Source organism: Girardinichthys multiradiatus, chromosome 7, assembly GCF_021462225.1.
Source record: "Girardinichthys multiradiatus isolate DD_20200921_A chromosome 7, DD_fGirMul_XY1, whole genome shotgun sequence".
NCBI classification, from domain to species: Eukaryota; Metazoa; Chordata; class Actinopteri; order Cyprinodontiformes; family Goodeidae; genus Girardinichthys; species Girardinichthys multiradiatus.
This window is the reverse complement of record NC_061800.1, coordinates 31,516,191-31,537,407: the sequence shown is the minus strand read 5'-3', so window position 1 is coordinate 31,537,407 and position 21,217 is coordinate 31,516,191. Positions and strand designations below refer to the sequence as shown.

The 21,217-nt window shown below is 40.7% G+C and overlaps 1 long non-coding RNA gene across 1 annotated transcript; it reads right to left on the bottom strand.

Annotated features, from left to right (window-relative positions):
- Window positions 1-5,742: 5,742 nt before the first annotated feature.
- Window positions 5,743-20,997, bottom strand: LOC124871925. Its single transcript, XR_007039163.1, has 4 exons — window positions 20,761-20,997; window positions 20,637-20,693; window positions 7,091-7,182; window positions 5,743-6,511 (listed from the first exon to the last, which is right to left on the bottom strand). It is a non-coding gene; the product is annotated as an uncharacterized LOC124871925 (long non-coding RNA).
- Window positions 20,998-21,217: the final 220 nt, after the last annotated feature.

Sequence of the window (21,217 nt, the reverse complement as noted above, 5' to 3'; positions counted from 1 at the left end):
TTATTTCACACTTTTTGATTACTACATAATTCCATGTGTGTTCATTCACAGTTTTGACACCTTTGGTGAGAATCTACAATGTAAATAGTCATGAAAACAAAGAGACCCATTAAGAAAGAAAGTGTATCTAAAACATTTGACCGATAGGGTATATTTAATTATTTAATGGGAACATTTAATTGTGCATTTCATAATTTAATGGTATATATCAACAGTATATTAACAATTTGTTATTTAACTTAAGCAGGATTTTTTATGAACGATTTGCAACAAATTTATTTCCATATCTTTTCAGGTACATATTGAGGGCTCTAAATACTTCTTCCACCAGTGGTCACCATTATTAAGATTTACTCTAATGCCTACACTGCCAGTCTTGTTCTGCCTGTGTAGCTTTATATCTTTTTATTATTTTTATAGCCCTACTAATCTATGTAAAGAGTTAATCATTCAGTCGTCTTCTCATAGTACAGCCATTTCTTATTGGATGTGGAAGCCGTTCTGCTTTAGCTGTAATATTTTACAAATAGTCTCACATTTCCTCAAGCACCCGCTGATACATGGTAGAATATTTTGTGGATTCTATAATAGTCAGTTGGCTAGGTCCTGCACTAATAAAGTAACCCCAAAACCTGACACTTTTACCTCCATACTTTTCAGCTGGTATGTCCTTTTACTGGAAAGCAGCATTTAGGGGTAACCAAACATTTATTTTGTCCTGGTGTCCAAATAAGTAAAATTTAAATGCACCAGTCCCAAGGAATAATATTCCAAAGGTAATGTCCTTTGTCTAAATCCTCTGTAGCAATTTCAGTTTGGCCTTTGTGATTTTCTCATAAAGCAAAGGCTTTCTCCATGAACACCTCCCATGTAATTTACATTTGGGCAGTCTCTTTCTCATTGTACAAGCATGCACTTTGATATCAACAGTAGCAAGAATCTGATGTAGGTCCCATGATGACATTTTAGGGTTTTTAGCAACTTTTTTAAGCATCTCGTGGTCTGCTTTCACATAAAAAGTTGCTTGGAAGGTCAGACTATGGCATGTTGGGAGTTGTATGTTATCCACATGTAGACTATTGAATACACTGGAAAGGCAGATTTATAAAGTCCCATCTTCAGATGTTTTTGAAGGTCTTAGACAGCTCTTGGGGATGGCCAGTACTAGTCTGGTGGTTAGAGCTCGTTCTGAGAAGGCTGCAAGTTCCAGGTATGAATCCCATAGAATGCCATTCTGGGTCCCTGAGCAAGATCTTAGCCCTTGTTCTTAACCCTTTGCTCTTAGCTAAGCTGCTAATTCAGGAAGTGATATCACTGCGCGGTATCTTTGCCATTATATTGTGAGTCCATACACATTGTTTGCTGCCATCTTGATAATCCATAACTCCATTTAACCCATTGCCATGGTGGCCAGTTAGCACCACTAAAGAAATAATTGTCCAAACTGTTTTTTATAATTCAGCAAATCATTTTTGAAAACAATTTATTAAAATATTAGTTTTCCATCTTTGCATTGTGGACTAGTTGTTTGAACACATAGCAAGTGTTCTTCTTTGCTAGTTTTAAAGCTAATTTGGCCTTATTCTCAATTCCTCATAACAAACCTTGGTTCTTAAACATACATATTCACAATGAAGTGTGATTTCCCTGCACTGTTATTTTATTAGTTATCAGAGTTTTATTTTTATTTTATTTGTTCCCATCATTATTATTATTCCTTAGTTATTTTCGTATTATTCTTTTCCTCTTAATGGTTTAGTTGAATGTTACTACCCTAGTTAAGGAATTTGTTGACTGAAGTATTTTAAGTGGAAGTTGAAGTATTTTGTCAAACTCTTGTATTTTGGAGAGAAGTTGTTTGTGTTCATTCTGTTTATGTATGTAGTGCTTGCTGTTTTGAGAATGGCAGTGCAGGATCTGTTGTTTAATAATACCACACGTCAACAAGCAGATATTCATTAAACAATAGCTGATAGAGACTAAGAGCGAACTGTCTGGCTATTATTTCCTTATAATCAGGTGGTGCCCGGACGTGTTAATTTTGATTAAAATTACCAGCTTTATTAATAATTGCCTTTGGCACCAAACCAACCTATTGTTGCACAAGCAGGCCTTTCAAAGTTTTCTGGATTATTTTTAGTCTTCATAAAACTCTCATTCAGTTTCATTTGAAAGAAACATTTACGTTGTGTCAAGCGTTCAGATTAACAGACTGAACAATAACAACAATTTAAGGCCATAGTTCCCTAATGCTTCCAAATGCTGTGCCACTACCAGCATAGAAAGTTTGTTTTGACTAAATTTATGGTCCTGCGATGCCATTTGAAGTGACCTGCAAAAAGCCAGTTTTCTAGGTTGATGTTGATTTCAAAGGTGTTTCACTGCAATACTCTTAAGGGTCTTAGTTTCTGCAAGAAATACCAAAAGAGCTCTGCAGTTATAAAAAACAAAAGTACCACCATTCAGTACCTAATAATTATCCACGGGTCAATGGTTTTTCAATATTTGCACTCATTCAACCTGATAAGATGTAAAGTATAAACAGAAAAGGGTCCTTTAATAAATGCCTCAAGTCAGAACCAATCTGGAAATCCTGTGCAAGATGCACTGGTCACGACTGTGCCAACTTTAATCCCATAATTCCATTTTATCTTCCTTCGCTCCCAGCAACAGTTTTTTATGAGCTAACCTTAATAAAATAGGCTACTTTGTCATTCAGCAATAGAGATAGTAGGCAAGACCCAAGGCAGAGACTTACAGTGTCTGTGTGTGTGACAGAGAGAGAGACGGAAGAGGTGGAATTTAGACAGATTATATCTGCTCTTTAATAAAAATTAATTATAACCATTTTCTTTTTTACATTTTTCACCTGAATAAATAATATTTTGCATTAAAAATTAGATAAAAAGCTAAGATATTTTAGCCCTAGATCGAAAGCTTTATGAATTGCAGCATTCGAAGATCCAAATAATAATATTTCTGTCCTACTTTCATTTAAATTTAAGACATGCCTGTCATCTCTGTCTTATGTTCACTGCTTTGCACGGAAGTAGAGCAGACTGTCATCTGCATAGTTGTACAACACTCCATGGTTTATTTTATGCTGCCTTTAAGTCACATGCATGCAGGTGCAACCAACTTCAATCAAACCTGGGGGCAGACTCTGTACATGCTGGTAGGACTGACCTAGGAAAGCCTTGAGATTCCCAGGATGAGTTTTAGAGTGTCACTAGGGAGATGGATCTCTGTATTAGATCTGTTACCACACTACCTCATTTAAAAAATGGAAGGCAATGGAAAACAGCTAAGAACGGATTCTTGTGATAAAGAAATGAGGACAGGGGTGGCCATTGCTCCATTGAAATGCAAAGGAAATGTTTGAGATTCTTAAAACAAAGCTAGCCATTTGAGTTGATCACAACAAAGTTGAAAGTGTGTGAGCATTTGCACAGCAATGACCTGTTTGAAGAGTTTCAGTCAGGCTTCAGAGCTCATCATAGCACTGAAACAGCTCTGCTGAAAGTCACTAATGATATTCTTATGGCCTCAGATAATGGACTTGTGTCTGTATTGGTTCTGTTAGATCTCAGTGCTGCATTTGATACAGTCGACCATAATATTCTCTTAAAAAGGCTGGAATATGCTGTAGGGATCAGGGGAACCGCGCTAGGCTGGTTTAAATCTTATCTCTCTGACAGATTCCAGTTTGTTCATGTAAAGGATAAATCATCTTTAAACTCCAGGGTTAATTTTTGAGTACCACAGGGTTCAGTACTTGGGCCAATTCTCTTTACTATATATATGCTTCCAATAGGTCAAATTATGGCAAACAGGCTCTAGGTGATGGGTCAGACAAAGAGTGGTTCAAGAATCCCTCATGAGGACCAAAATATCGAGGCACGTGACGTCGCCAAAATTAGAAATATCCTATCCAGGAGTGACGCTGAAAAACTAGTCCATGCATTTGTTACTTCAAGGCTGGACTATTGTAATTCTTTACTATCAGGATGTCCACAAAATGCAGTTAAACGCCTTCAGCTGATTCAAAATGCTGCAGCAAGAGTTCTGATGAAAATTAAAAAGAGAGATCATATTTCTCCTATTTTAGCTTCCCTTCATTGGCTCCCTGTTAAATCCAGAATAGAATTTAAAATTATCCTCCTCACATATAAAGCCCTTAATGATCTAGCTACATCATACATCAGAGATCTGATTGTCCCATATGTTCCTAACAGAGTACTTCGTTCTCAGACTGCAGGTTTACTGGTGGTTCCTAGAGTCTCTAGAAGTAGAATTGGAGGCAGATCCTTTAGTTATCAGGCTCCTCTCCTGTGGAACCAGCTCCCAGTTTTAGTCCGTGAGGCAGACACCCTGTCTACTTTTAAGGCTAGGCTTAAAACTTTACTTTTTGATAAAGCTTATAGTTAGAGTGGCTTAGGTTATCAGGGTGGGAGCCTTCCTCCCTCCCTGTGGGTTGGAGTAATGGGGAGTCAGGTTTTGCCTAAACTGGCTCAGTTATGGTTGAGGTGCAAACACACCCATTTCTGCTACCTGTGTGACCCCTTCTCTTTTCCAATGGTTATAATCAGTCTGACAGAGAGAGGTATCCCAAACCTTGTGGTTTTTAGTGACCATCAGTGGGACCCTTTGTGGGGTTCCTTGAGATGACATTGTTGTAAATAAGCGCCGTTTAACTAAATAATCTGAACTGAAACTATCTGTGTAGTTATGCTGCTATATAGGCTTAAGCTGCTGGAGGACATAATGACCACTTTCACCCTCTTCGCTACATTCTCACACTACTCTCCAATTTTGCATTATTTGCTGTTATTTTAGCTTTTAACTTTGTTCTCTCTTTTCTCTTCCTAGAAGCTACACCTGGCCTGGCTCTGTGTCTACCTGTGGCACCTTTCTGGAGAGGGGAATCGTCCGAGCTTCTGCTGGCAACAACTTAATGCTCACCCTCTACCGATGATCCACATAGCCCTGTCTTTTAGTGTTTAACCATTTCTCTCTCCTAGACATGGCGATTGACTGAGCTTAACTGTAACTAAGTGTATGTGCTCTCTTTCAGACTCTAACCTTGAAAACTGGCTCAGAGTTGATCTGTTCTTTCTTTCTAGGTGAAACGACTAAAGGAGCTACATCCATTAACATTTACTTTTCCTTCCCATGGAAAGTACTCCTGGATCAGTGCTTCTTTGTTCTCTTTGTGTCTCTGCTCTGTTCTCTCAAACTCCCAGTCGGTCGTGGCAGATGGCCGCTCACACTGAGCCTGGTTCTGCTGGAAGTTTCTTCCTGTTAAAAGGGAATTTTTCCTCTCCGCTGTCGCTACATGCATGCTCAGTATGAGGGATTGCTGCAAAGTCAACGCCAGTGACTGTCCACTGTCTCTACATGCTCATCCGGGAGGAGTGAATGCTGCAAGTCACTGACTGGATGCAATCTGCTGGGTTTCCTTAGACAGAAAAACATTTTATCCAATTTGAATAAACAACTAACTTTGATTGCACTGTTCAATGATTAGGATTAATTGGAATGTATGTACCTGACTGTTGTGAAGTGCATTGAGACAACATGTGTTGTGAATTGGCACTATATACATAAACTGAATTGAATTTAATCTAAAAGTGGTCGCCTAAAGCACAACCCTAAAAAAATGCCTAAAATTTAGGAAGAAGACACGTGTCCACCAGAATGGTTGCTGTTGTTGAGTCCTTGTTGAACTGGACACACATTTATTGGATAACACAGATCATATATTTTATTACAATAAACGAAGTCGACAGAGCAACTCTGATGTATGGAAATTAATTCTCCGGTTCTGGAGGGATTCAGTGACCAGCATGTGAATGAGGAGCATTTAAATGTATTAAACATGACTTCATCTTTAACCTGGTTCAAAGAAATAACAAGACAGACTTTTTTGATCATTTTTTTCTGCAAAGATGCAGTGATGGACATCTTTCCATGCACTTGTAATCTGAAAATGATAAAAAGTATTCAAAAAAAGAGCCATACTAAGCAATACTAAAAAAGAAAGAAACCTGTTTTTTTTATTGCTCTGCCTGCTCCTATTGTATTTTATCTGATGGTCAGTCGTTTAGCACTGTCTTTCTTTCCATTGTGCCTCAAAATCGACAGACATATGGGGTCATTAAAAAAGAACTATTGATAATAAAAAAGGCCTCTGGCAGAAACAGAGGCAGCTCAGCAAGTAGTTTCCTAATGAGAAAGGCCATAGGGTTTTCAATAAAGTAGCTTCTCTACTTTGCTTTAATAACCAGCTTAATCGCTTACCTGAGGAGAGTTAAATCTGTTCTAACAGCACTCTACATTTTTTCCTCTCGTCCCACCCTCTAGCTCATTCCTCATCTCCTTTCCTTCTTTTCTAGTGCTTTACTGTAAAGAGACTGCGTGTTTCGGTCTCTGAACCCATCTCCAGATGTCAGGGGGCAGAAGGGCTGCAGATGGTCTTCATTCCCCACTGACAGTGATGGGGAAAATAAGACTAAAAGAGAGAGACGGAGAGAAGGAGGGAAGAAAAGTTAAAAAAAGATCACATGAAGAAGAGACAAAAAAAGACAGGAAAAAGACTTGTCTTGTCACAGTATGTTTGCTTGAGGGGGAGACCTATCTATCAATGTTATGAGTGGCATGCATTTATTTTTTAATTTTTTTGTGTGTTTTTACTTTGTATACCAGACTTGGCATCCTCCTCACTGTAACTGTCACAGCTGTTTTGTGCACCATTCAAACTCTACTAAATGTCTGCAAACTGCCTCAGTCATTCGTGAAAACTGATTCTCTCATTAAATTGTCACAAGAATGTATCATTTCACCACTGTACATCCACATCACAGCCTAGTCTTAATGTTGTTGGGCTCTCTTTAAACTAAAAAGGTGGCTTTAAGTCTTCCCAAAGTTTCTTTACTACTAATTAGGGCAACCCTGTTTCATGCCTTGCCTTTCATATGTTCTGTTTAGATCAGTCGTGTATGTGTACAATTGCTTCAATGAGATGGAAGCTGTAAGAAATATGTGTGTTCTAGAGCTGGGGGCCACACGGGATTTTTTTGCCTGATTTTACCTCTGATTTCCAGTCGGGGAAAGTCTAAATCATTCTGCAGTGGCTGCAGTCAGTCGGCAGGAGTTGGCACAAAAATCTGAGAAGAGTGGAGTCTGCAAGAGTGAGAAAGGATCCAACCCAACCTCAGTCACAGTTGTGAACACAGTCGTGTTGATAAAGAAACGTTTATTTGTAACTATACATCATAAAAATAAATGCCAAAACAGCAATGGGCATCATACATATTACAATCACATATTGATTAAAAAAAAAGAGAGATATTTAAGACTAAAAGTAAATAATGAAGGGCCTTACTGAAATAAACCAGACATTTCACATATTAACCATAATGGTAATGGGACTAAATTAAAAGAATTGACATTTCTGAATAAATGTTTTCCAAATAGAATAAAGTAATTCATCATAAATTCCAAATGTTTATTTGTGCATTCCAGCTAACACGTCATGTTGCTGTCTCTTAAGATGCAAATACAATTTTTTGGAATAAAACCAAAATGGTAAGTTATCTTAGAACCACTAAAAAAAGAAAATGTTCCAAACTCCCAATGTGAGAATGAAAAAAAAATTTATTACAGCCAACTATGTACAAATCACATTCACTTGTGGGATAAACTTAAAATATTTCTAAATAGTGTCTCATTCAATTTGTGAGGGAATGGAATAAAAATATAGTCCAAATTCTGACAATATTTTGTATTACTGCCACCTACAGATATATTTGTTCCTTCAAACTGTCACCCTCATGAGAGTTTCCCTGAGAGTTTGATGTTATTAGTTGCCTTTAGTCTTTTTTCACAAATACCATATTCGGTGATCCCTCAGCAGGTCCAGTTATTAAGTGTTTGATATTTAGGTTTTTGATCACAAAACAATAATCTGCTGAAACCAGTCTGTTGGTATAAGCTCCTAGTCTTTTTAAAATGATATGACTGTGAAAGTGATATGTGTCTCTAGCTTGATGCATTCTGTAATGTGAGAGGGTGATGGAATATAGCTGGATACCCCTTTAAACATAGATTTATCAGTGGGGAGTATTATGAGCTTCAATATGAAATACACATATAAATATACATCTTTGTTACAAATAATTATTGTCCTTAGTACATGAATATTCGGTTTGATGTTGCATCCATGTTATTCCAATGGGTTAAGTTGTGCAATTTTTTTGATCTTCCTTTGGCCCCTTCACATCAGACCCAACTACGGTCCACAGGATCTGCAACATTTTTGGATGGCATCGAATTTGGAAATCTTAATTTCAGTGTGCAGGTGAGCATGACCGTGCTGCTCTGTTAGCACTTGGCAGACAATTTTCTTGCTGTTCTCTGTCATCATATGACATATTACCTTTTTGGGTATCACATCTGCACAAAAATGTTTTCTTACAACCAGTGGAATCTCAAAATATACATGGAAAGTTTCTGTGCCAATATTTTAAACTTGCTGCGGAGAATGAAATGATATCAGTATTTTTTCAACAGTTTATTACCAGTGTGAGAGGATACATAGCAGTTGGGTTTATGTATAGAGCATCACACAATAATTTTGACCTGGGGCATACCTCTATGAACATTAACTCTGCAAGTGCAGTCAGAAGGAATCATGCACACAAAATTTCAAATATGTTTTTTTACTGATCAATTCTTCATGGTAAGACTGTTGTAAAATTATAAACCATGAGAGTTGCTTTTTGTGCCTCATTTTCCTCCTCCTCCCTTCAGGGCTGCAAATTCATTTTGCATTAGAACTACAGTCTGAAAAACTTACAGTCTCCTTTAGTCTCCCAAAAATCTGCCTGTATGTGGAATTGTGGAGGTGTGCATGCATCAGCTGCTTTTAATGACAGCATTAGTTGATTGTTCAGTAAATTCCTTCTAATATCAAGCAGAGTATTGGCAGGACTCGTGCATAAGAAATAAACCATACTACTTGGAGCACCGGCAGCCTGTTTTGGTTAGAATTAGTTTGTATTTCTTTGACTGAAGCTGGTGTGGCCTGTTCTGCTTCAAGTTCCCTGATGCCAAATCCATGCAGGATAAGCTGGTGCTGCCAGAATCCTTGCACACCCAAGGCTGACTCAATTGACTACCACTTCAATAAACCTCCACAACCTGACTTGGAGATTTTGTGCATACCCAAAACAGTAGGGGAATTCTCAAGCTCTTTCACATGCAATGGGACACCAGCTGAGGCTGTGCAAACACAATTAACATAGTGGCTAATTTATGATGTTGCGGTACAGTTCTATTGTGGTGTAAATGGGGCCTTCATAAGCATACAAAATATAGCCATGTGGGGCGTTCTATTTCATCCCTACTGACCGCCAGAGGCGGTGCTTCAAGCACTGAATGATCATTCTTGCGTATGCGCAGGTCGAGAAATTAATAACAACATGATCACATGTGACCTACCGGTGGCTCACGTGAGTCTATATAGTCACATGACACCGGGAGCCCAGTCCCTTCATTCTTCTCGCGTTCAGGTTGATGAATGCAGGTGTTGACTTGTGTTTGTTTGTTCCTCGTTCCTCTTGCTGCTTGGAGCCTCGTGATCATTTGTGGTCGGAGCTGCGGATGGTTCTGCCCTCCAGAGGCAGTGCAAGCTGCCTTTTCTTCCAGGGTTTCTGGTAACTTTGTTCGGCTCGCCGGTAGCATTTTCTGCTTGTGCTGAGTCCGTTCATTCCTTTATACGTTGCTATTCCTGATTGTCTGACTCGCCGGTGGCGTTTTCTGCTCGTGTTGAGTCTATTTACTTTCTTCGGCAGTAGTTTGCTGCTCGCTTTGATTTGGCTCGCTGGTGGCGTTTTCTTCTGCTCGCGCTGAGTCCATTTATTTTTCGGCAGTAGTTTACTACTCGCTTTTGTTTATTCCTGGTTGTCTGACTCGCCAGTGGCATTTTCTGCTTGTGCTGAGTCCATTTAGTTTTCGGCAGTGGTTTACTGCTCGCTTTTGTTTCTTCCTGTTTGTCCCACTCGCCGGTGGCGTTTCTGCTCATGCTGAGTCCTACGGCTTGTTGCTGTAACAAGGTCTTGACGGCATTTTTCTGCCCATTCGACCCCATCTGTCCACTGGGTCATGGACAATCTTTGTTGTGCGTCCTGTCCTGTTCGGCTCCTCTACAGACTGAGGACGGTCATGACATGTGCCCTCTCTGCCTTGGTGTTGACCATCTCAGGGAGGCACTTTCAGATCATGCCTGCTCTAATTGCAGCGTTCTGCCCCAAGCGGTGCGGTTGGGCCGGCTGTCCTCGGTGGAGCAGCCTGTTGACTGGGCGGTTTCTGTCCAGCAGCATCCGTTACCACTTAGACAGGGAGCAGCCTCCACGAAACGGTCTGCTGAGGATGTGCCCTTGGCGTCTGGGAGGAGAGCTGAGCGGCACAGGTCCCCGGGACTGTTCACTAGAGTGGACAGCTTTCTACGGAGCTGGCACAGATGAAGGCCCTCCTTCAGTCTCTCCGGGCGGATGGTGGCCGCAGCGAGTCTTCCCCTCCTGAACAGGTCGGGTCCTTGTATTGCGAGGATGATCTTATTTCGGTTGCGGCCTCAGGCACCCTCTTTCGAGAGGCCTATCCAGAATTGGGCTCCCGGACCTCAGGTTTGGGCTCCGGCGCCTCTCTGGGAGGTGCGGGGGAAGCGGTGTATGCAGCCATTAAAACGGCTCTGGGCCGTTTGCAGCTGGACGTTCCCCTGGCCCAGCCTGCTCCATCTAGTGCCTTTTGTAGGCGTTGTGATGCCGTGGCCGCCTTTGTTGTTCCTCCCTCGGCGGAGTACGTCCAGGAGCTGCATGCTTGTTGGACGGACACAAGGGCCTTTTCCCGCCTGGCATGCCCCTTGTCGAGTCTGCCATTGCCTCCCTCATCGTTCTTCCCGATGAGGCGTTGAGGCCTAATGCCCGTTGTCCACGACTGCAATGCTGTGTCACGGCCTCAGGGCAGCCTATATTCCGGGTTTACAGAATGTCTCCGCGGACTTTCTGTCTCGGCAGGTGCCGCTTCCGGGGGAGTGGCGGCTTCACCTAGAGGTGGTGGATCGCATTTGGGCCACCTTCAGCAGGGTGGAGGTGGACCTGTTTGCCTCCAGAGATGCGGTTCACTGTCCCCTCTGGTTTTCCCTGATGGACAGTGCCAGTCCCCTGGGCTGCAACTCACTGGCACACGAGTGACCCTGGACCCTTCTCTACGTCTTTCCCCCGTTTCCCCTGATCCCCCAGGGGAAACGGGGGAACCCACTTCTGAGGGTTCTTCAGGACAGGCACGAGCTTCTGCTCGTAGCCACCTTGTGGCCGGGGAGGCCCTGGTTTCCTCTGCTGTGCAGGCTCTGCTTCAGCTCGCCGATGCGCCTCCCCTCCAGGAGAGACCTCCTCTTCCAGATGGGGGGCCGGATTCTCTACCCCGATCCGGGCCGCCTGAAACTCTGGCTTTGGGCTCTACAGGTGCAGGCTCTGCCTTCTCCCATTATGGGGGCAGGGTTGGACAGACCATGACTGGCGCATGGGCATTGTCCACGCGGGCGCATATGGTGCTAAGTGGGCGGTCTTTGCTGGCTGGTGCCGTGGTAAGGGACTGGACACTATTCGCTGTCCTGTTTCCCATTTGCTGTCCTTCCTTCAGGAGTTGCTGGATCTGGGGCAATCCCCTTTCACCTTGAAGGTGTATGTGGCAGCCATTTCCCGTTGGCATGTTGGATTTGGTGGTTACTCTGTTGGCCGGCATGGGGATGTCGCACTGTTTCTGAAGGGTGCCAGGCGCTTGTGTCCACCCAGGCGCCCTGTGGCCCCTACATGAGATTTGTCGCTGGTCCTTGTGGCCCTTCAGTCTGCCCCTTTTGAGCCCGTTATGAGGGCGGACCTCAAGTGTCTCTCCCTGAAAACCGCCTTCCTGTTGGCCATGGTTTCTCCCAAACGGGTGGGGGAATTGCATGCTCTGTCTGTGTCTGAACCATGTTGTCAGTGGAATCCAGATGGCTCCGGTGTTACGCTGTGGACTAACACTTCCTTTGTTCCAAAGGTGCCTGCAGTGGCTGGCAGTGTGCTGCCGCTCCAGCTTTCCCGATTTAATCCTGGTGCCCCCTCTGAGTCTTTTTGCCCTGTCCGAGCGCTTGAGGCGTATGTCCGCTCCACGGCACCCATTCGTTGGACTGACTGTCTCTTCGTTTGTTATGCTGGCATCGGAAGGGTCAAGCCCTTTCTAGACAGCGGTTGGCACGTTGGATTGTGGAGATGATCTCTGTGGCTTACTCCTTGCAGGACCGGCCCCTGCCAGGCGGCGTGCAATGTCACTCCACTAGGAGCCTCTCCACCTCGTGGGCTGCCATGACCGGGGTGCCTCTGGAGGCCATTTGTGAAGCTGCTTCCTGGACGGCGCCAAGCACCTTTGCCAGATTTTACAGGGTGAACATCGCCACGCCGCATCCCCTGCAAGGCATACTGGAGCACCCGCCTTCTGCGTCCTGCTGTGTTCCTTGGGGTCTTCATGGGATCCCTCGGACCCTGTTGTTATGCATCATCCAGTGCTTGAAGCACCACCTCTGGCGGTCAGTAGCCTCTAGCCCTGGAACTTGACTCTCTTTCTGTCCTTGGATTTACGCCCCAGCCAAGCCACTGGTTTATTCAGCCTGAGCCCGCCTGGCTCTCAAGTCCGCCTGGAATTATCATCAAGAGGACTATTACAGATCTCTGTGTTCCGGTCATAGCTTCAGCTGATTCCTCTGAAGATTTGGATCAGTCTGCAATCCGACTTCAGTCTGTTGGACTCGTCCTCATTAACTGTCTAGATCACATCCTCTTCTGGATTCTGCGCCTCATCCCCAGACGGGGTTAGTGGCTTTATCTAACTCTTTGCAAGACCTGAGTTTTATTCAGCAACTAACTCGTCTCTCTGTCCTCAGTGATTCGTGGAAGCTGACTGCTGCTCTCCTGCTTTCTGATCCATAGTTACTAAATAAACCTTTTAACTTTTCACTTTGTGTTTGGCTGAATATGGGTTCTCTGTCTCAGGCCGTGACAATAGCTTAACATCATAAGATCATGTCTGAGGTGAGGAACATCAGTGGGATGTTCTTTACTGAAATTGTTTAGAAAATGGCAGATCCTTGAAAAGCTACAAGGAGGATAAAGTATTTCACTATAAAAATGTATAAGGAAATTTCAACTAATCAGATAAATCCCCTACTGAAGCAAAGCTATCTTTGTTTTTATCACTTTTCTTGTGCAAATGACCCAAATGTAGTTTTAAATATTTAGAATGTCCACAATTTGCTATATTGATGTCTGATTTAAAAAAAAAAAAAGGTTTATTTTATAATATTGCAAATCTCAAAAGAATCCACATGCATCTCAAGACAACATTCACACTAATTTGAACCAAAAATGATACCAAGAGCAAAAGTGTTAAGGAAAGGACAAAAGAAATGTTCTTTATCATTTTTGCTGATGTCTGAGCTTTTAAACTGGATTCTATGCCCAATTATGATTGTGGGAAATTAATGTTGGTCAATCGCTCTTTTATTTCTCAATGAAGCAGACATAATAATTTTTGTCATATACATTTATGGAGTATATGATTATGTGAGACAGAAAATATGAAAGAGGTTACTGTGTATGTTTTTTTTTGTTTTTTTTACCGTTCAAAAATATGTTATTTAAGAATTCAAATTAACTGACAAACTGGGAAATAATGCAAAATTCCTTAGAAAACTACTCTGTCTTAGAAGAGATATGTCTTTTATGTCTTCAAGCGCTGAAAAATATTACAATACATAATGAAGAAGTAAATTCCTTCACAGAAAATTCTTTGATGTGGATGTTTTCACCTGCAGAGATGGAAAAGGAAAAGGGACTGAGGAATGCTGGATTGGACAGAAAGAGGAAAAGAGAAGAAAATGAGGAGTATAAAGGTGAATTGAAAGTTAATGACAAGTTTGCCGGCCCCAGGGAACCATTTGTTGGCTGCAGACATACCTGCAAACGTGCACAGACACCTTAACTGCATAGTAAAACCTCATTAAGAGCAGTTTACCTGTAATTTAGCTTATCAGCCAGCCAATAACACAAGACGATTGCTTCATTAAAAGACATAAACATACTCACAAGACAACACACAATTTTGCACTTACAAGCAAGTGCTGTTCTGGCAATCAATGACAGAGAGGGCAACGATAAAATCACTTCCATCCAGACTTAAAAATAAGTAAAAGAGTTTTACAATTAATTCTAATATGGACAGGAGACTAAAGAGAGAGGCTCTTTCAGTGTCAAAACACAGGGAAAGCTCCAAGACCTAATGGTATCTCTAACTGAAAGCTAGTGCTGACCAACTGGCCCCCATCTTCACTCAGATATTCTACAGGTCTCTGGGGCTTTGTGAAGTTTCCTAGTGCTTCAAATGCTTTACCATCATCCCCAGGACTACAGACCAGTTGCCTGATGTCTGGTCATTAAATCCTTTGAGGGACTGGTGCCTAGTAAGCAAACTGCTGAACCCCCTGCAGTTTGCTTACCTGGCAAACAGCTCAGCATATGATGCATTCAGGCTGGGACGAGAATTCATTCTGCACCACCTCGACCATCCAGGGATGTATCTGGAGAATTAGGTTAATAACAGTTAACTAGACTACTAAGGAAAAACTAAAGACTAAGAAAAACTAATAAATTCTAAAAAAAAAAAAAATAATACATAATCCATAACCAATTAAATGATGCAATGGTATCACAACTTAGTGTGAATATGTTCATTTAAGAACCAAGGTTTTGCCTTGAAGAATTTGGAGTTAGGCCAAACTAGTTGTGACTAATTATGAACAACAGTTTGTATGTATTCAAACAACCAGTTCATAATGCAAATCAGAAGGGTAAGTAAGAAATTATTTAATTAAAATATTTTAATATTAGTTGAAGAATTAAAAAAAAAAAAAACTACTTTTGGGACAGTATATTCTTAATGTTGTGCAATCAGCCATAACAAGGAGTGATGGACTACTAAAAATGGCAGCTTACAGCAATATAGTCACATTATGACAAACGAACGGATGTCAGATCAGTTCAGATAACACAAAGGAAAATGTCTTATTTTAGCTATCATTTTATTTCCACATGTACTTTTAAGGATCATTAATACAAATATTAATAAATCCATAAGTGCTGGCAGGTGTGTTATGGCCGATCTTATTGAAATAACCTAAAACAAGTTCCTAGCATCAAGACTTAGAGGCCTGTTAGCATTCAAGTAGTTTAGCTTATAGGTTTTTAGCACCACAAATAAATCTAAACACAATTAATTAAACAAGATTTAGATTGTTTTATCCTAATCTATTTTTTCTGCCCAGACACAACCTCTTAATGTGACCCATACTGAACTGTGGAGCATGTCAGATGGGCCAGAGTTTAGCAGATTTGATGGGGCAATTTAGTTGCAGCGGCTCTTAGCCTAACACCTGGGGGGAGCGTCTGCTTGGACTGGACATGCAGGCAGTGTAGAGTATGTCATTAAAAACCTTCCACAATGCAAATTATGCGTTATAAAGATGTTTAAAGCTGGAGCAAAAAACTTCAAGCACCTCATTTTCCCCCAGAAAGGGTTGGGATTGGTTGTAAGCAATTCTCTCCAAAATCTTACAGAAAAAGGGAACCTTTGAAATGGACCTAATGTTTGCTGAGCAAAGTGGGATCAAGGCTATATTTCTTGATCAGTGGTTGCACAGTTGCCCGTTTAAATATGTTAAGAACCACACTTGAGGTCAGACTGCCGTTTATGACAGTCAGAACAGATCCATCCTCTCGGGTGAAACTGCAAGGATTTAAGGCATACAATGGAAGGATGAATGGAATACTATTGTTGGTTTTACTAGTATCTAGCACTTTAAGCTACTAAAAAATACCCAAAAGATTCATCAGCAAATTCTGATATGTTGCCATGACATTCTGAACAGACATTAATCCATATAGTGAATTAAAATCATCTTTCATCTGACATTATGCAATTGATATGACAAAAATGTTTTCAATTGAAGTACTTGCAAAGTCTAAACTATAGTTTGATCTTACAAAATAAATACCAACAGATCTTTTTATATACATAGCATGTGTACATTATAAATAAAAAAGAGCTTGTTAGAGTTTCATTGTATAGTATACACTGACTACACCATGGCCCTACTAGAAGCTCTGACTCCAACATTTAACTGCTAATGGAAGTAGTTACATTATTTTGAATTTTACTATATAGTGATGATCATCCCCAAATTCAGATCTATTGAACAGGTATGTTCTCCTCCATTTAAAAAACAACTGTCTTCTGACATGAAGCAGAACTTTTTGCAAGACTGCTGAATTACCCATGCCATTCCTAATGGCCGGTATACACTGTGTTATTCTGGGCCGTCCATAGGAAAAACGAGAATTGTAAGAAAATCGTGGAGAAATCTTTAATCATGCCTCTAAGTCTGTGGTCTTATGTCGCACTGTGAGACAGGTTCAAGGACGACCCACGTTGTAAACGATTAAGTAGTAAAAGGTCATTGTATAATGTGCACACGTCATATTTGAAGTCGTACCAAAGTTTATTAGATCCACATCGCATAGAATGTCATGGAATAATTTTCTAAGATCAATCAAATCGAACCCGTTTAAGAAGGCCATTAGTTATAACATCAAAATACAAAGGAAGAAATTCAGAGCATAACTTTTTCTCTCCTAACCGTACAGATTTTATATTAGTATAGAATTTCTTATCAGGCATAATCATTGAAGTTAAATGAGGGCAGAATTAGGGCAAATCATGACAAACTAAAAAGGAAAAGAAACTCAAATAAATAAAAAACATTAAATCAGCCTAAAGATTGTTCAAGATATCTAAAGCAGGGAGGCTTTTCATTGTTCCTAAAACTCTTAAGGGACAGTTCATGAAGTCGAGCAATCCCCTCCCTTTTTTGCAACTGTTTTGCTCTGTTATTCCTTTATTTCTGTATTGTATTCACAAAGAGGACTACACTAAACACATGACTGACTGTAAAACTGATTTACTCAGAGAAGAAATGCCCTGATAGGCAGAGATTACTCAGTGTCCCTTAACTAAGTCGCCCAACAAATCTTGTTTATGGATGAAAAGATAACCCACTGTATTTCACTTCACCACTCATAATGTTATGTATGATAGGTGTAGAATGCTTGGTAGAAAAAATGCCACTATTATTGAGCTAGTGTATAGCTCGTTTAACCGTTTCATTCACAAATCTGCAATTTAAAATGTATGTTTACACTTATTTCCTAAATTTGAGACCAAGATAGAATCACAAAATGGTGTTAAATGACCGCTGATCATGACTGACTCTGCTTTTGTATGCCAGCTTTCCACAGTTAACTAATAAAGAATACTTTTAAAGCCAGAGAGTTGAGTGGGCACAGTGGGAACATGTGTACAATGTCTATATTTGTTTTGCTTTTCGTGAGGAAAGTGTTCAATAAACCTTGACCATCTGGACTAAAGACAACTTTTTTTGTAATTCATTGTATGGTGCGAGGTGATTAGTGCCACATGCAAGCTCCCACAGACACACACAACCTATACACACAGCAGTCCCTCATAGTGCACAGTTTCTGAATGACTCTGCTGCCAAAATTGGATACAAACAGACCCAGAGAGTAAATACAGAAACTGCTGAGGTGTAAAAATGCAATTCAGCCCGTATAAAACCAAACCCTCCAAACCAATGGTGCTCACCAGAGGCACATTCAGTAGAACAAGGCTTAGATAAATGTTTGATGTTGTCTTAAATAAAAACTAGCTAATTTAACACATTTAAAAAGGTAATCTTTTTATCTTAGAACAAAAAAAAAGTTACAAAAATGTTTAGAAAAAATTAAGTACTGTTGAATTCAGGGGATTTAGGAAAACTCCCCAGGGTCACTCAAGCTCCCACAATAAGCAAATCAATGCTTACATAGCCTTCCTCCTCTACCTTTCTAACATTTTGTCACCTTACAACAGCAAAGTTCAATGTATTTTACTGGAATTTTCAATGATAACCCATGTAATCGACACATCAAATGTGCTGTGGTCAGATGAAACAAAATTTAACTTTTTGGTCTCTATGCCAAATCTTATGTTCGGCTTAAAATTAACAATGAACATTACCCTGAACACACCATCTACATCGTGGAACATGGTGGTAGCAGCATTGTGTCCTCGAATCTAATTACAGGGTAATCATGGAAGAAAACCGGTTAGAAGCTGCAACAGTCTTCACTTTGAAGTGAAGGTTATCCTTCCACCAGGGCATCAACCCAAAAGATGCAGCCACAGCAGGAACAGAGTGGCATCTGCTCCAAAACATCATAACTGATATTTTCACCTCACCATCTAATCGGACAAAGCATTCGGCAATAATGCAACCGAATATGCATAAAATGTGTTGCTATATATGTACAGCTTGTAGAACAATACCCCAAATGACTTGCAGGTGTTAATGTATGCAAAACCCATTATACAAAGTATTGACTTATGGTAACTGATTACAAAAACATGCCACTGTTTTCAGAGATACATTTGGAAAAAGATTTAAGATGCTTCTCTTTCCTTGTACTTCTACTTATGGGCCATTCTGTGTTTGGTCTGTCACATAAAGAGCAATGAAATACATTGAATTTTGTGGTTGTAGAAAGACAGAATACATAAAAGTTGAAGGGTGTGAATACTTTTGTAAGGCCATTTGAACCTAGTTAACTATGTTTTAATTTATCTTATAACCTTGGTTCTTGCCAGTGTGTTGCAAGCATCCAACCGGAGAGAGGAAGGAAAGCAGAAAACAAAAACTTAATAACACTGATTGATTGACTGATTATCAGAGTTTTGGTGTAGTGCCTTCAGATAACATCTAAATGATTGATCTGTGTTAGCCCCGATAGGGTGACATGCTGTTTCAAGTCCAGAGATTTGGCAGGGAATTTGGCATCCAGAGCTCAAAGTAATCGTGAGTTCCAGTGGTGGCAACCCATTGAAAGAGAAGTGGATTTTGGAAAAAGAGCAAAGAACCAAGTTGTTGCAGAAGGACATTAAAAGATTTCGTAAGACAGAGAATGTTCTAAAAATGGGAAAAGATGAAGTCCTCATGAGATGAAAAGTAAGGTCAGTGTAATTCTTTTGAGGGATTAATCCTATCTTTCTCAGGGTTTTGGTCATTAACGCACAGCTCAGCAAAATCATACCGCAAGAGACAAAGGCCTACAGTCTGAGTATGTGCACACTCACAGGCAGGAATTCTGATCCAGTCATAATCATATAACATCTGATGCTCTTTTCATGACTTCTGGCAGGATGCATACATACCGTTTGTCTGTCTGAGCCTGTCCATGTGCATCTCATTCTAAAGGAATGAAACATCTTTGTCTGTCCATCACCTCTGTGTTTTTTGCAACGATAAAGGATTGCAAACAGTAAGAAGGAGGAAAGCAGCTACAGAAAATAATTGAAAAAAATAAAGGGCAATTGAGATGTGGAGATCAAGAAAAGGCAAATATAAACCAATTTCCAGCTTGCTCTTCCATCCAGCTATTTTAACATCCAGTCCTAAAGTAAACATGGCTTTTGTTGTCAGATGGGGTTACCTGGGTATTCCAGAAACTGCTGATCTACTGGGATTTCCAAACACAGCCGTCTCTCAGGTTTGCAGTTAATGGTCAAAAAATGAAAATAAATCCAGTGAGCGGCAGTTGTGTGGACAACAATGTCTTGATGTCAGAATTCAATACAAAATGGGCATGACAGAAAGACAACAGCTCAAACAATCAAGGTATGGACAATATCAGTTTCTGAAAGTAGCTGCTGGAGACCACACCGAGTATCATTCCTTTTAAAACAGGAAACTAAAACTGCATTTTACACAGATGCTCCAAAATTGGACAAACTATTGGACAAACGTTACCGTTACGATAAGACCCAAATTCAGTTACGATAATCAGATGGAAGGGTCAGAATTAGGGATAAAAGATAAAAACATGGGTCCACTGTAATAAACCAGACAAAGGGCCTGGAAATTAAGCCAGGCATGGTTTACAAGGGGAGCTATTATGTAAAATTCTCTTTTTGATCATTTTTATACTTCCATTTGGATCTCTAATGCTTCTACAACCAGTCCAAACCCAAAAAACCATGGTTTCAAAAGCTGTGTAATTGTGACGTCACAATTACACTGGCACTTAGCAACGTTACGCGAGTCCCACCCATGACTAGCAACTAAAGCAGAGCTCCACCCACTTGATTTTCAGTAGCGGACCACCTCTCGTTGGGTGGTTTTACCTTACATGCACTTTACAATGGCTACCTGGTTGTTGGCTGCAAAGACCCACATGTGTCCATACACGTTCTACAGCTAATTTGCAAAAAAGTGACAGAGCCCTAAAATAGGTCATTCTGAAAGGAGCTCAAAAAAAGGGGCAACTGAGGAGTTGGAATCTCATAATCTGAGAATGATTTTGTGCAAAAAATTTAATTAACATGTTTTGTATAGCCCATAGACCTATCCCAAATGTGTAAAAGGAAGTATAATAGGTCACCATTAAATCTGAAACTGGTGGGAGTCAGGAAACATCTGCAGGAGCACTCCGGTAACTCTGTAAGCAAAGAGGACAGGTTAGTCTGAAAGTGAATCTGAAAGAACTTAAAACGAAAGCTACTAACCTTTTCAGGATTGGTATGAATGGTTCAATTCAGATGTTACGTTCCCAGGAATTTGTTTGTTCAGGGAATCCAAAAGAACTGTGACTGTTTCCGCCTCCAGACAGTTTCTCTTCTGCCTGCACCCTGTGCAGTAACTTTCGCTCCTCCAGAGAGAAAGCAGCGAACAACAGGCAAGGTAATGACGTCACTAAAGTTGAAACATAGTCTTGAGAAGGCTTGATTTGATATCCAGACATCAGAAAATCTGTCTGTAATAAATCCACAATCCACGGGGTAAAACGGGGGAGGCGAGGGTCACATACGAAGAGGCAGAGATCAAATTATTGATTTAAGAGCTTGGCAGGTCGAGGCACAGAAACAAGATCCATGTCCAGAGAGCAGAAGCTTGGTGAGACAAGGGCAAGAAAAAAACTCTGGACATCTACAGACAGGAGTTTTTGACAGTCTGGCAGAGGCT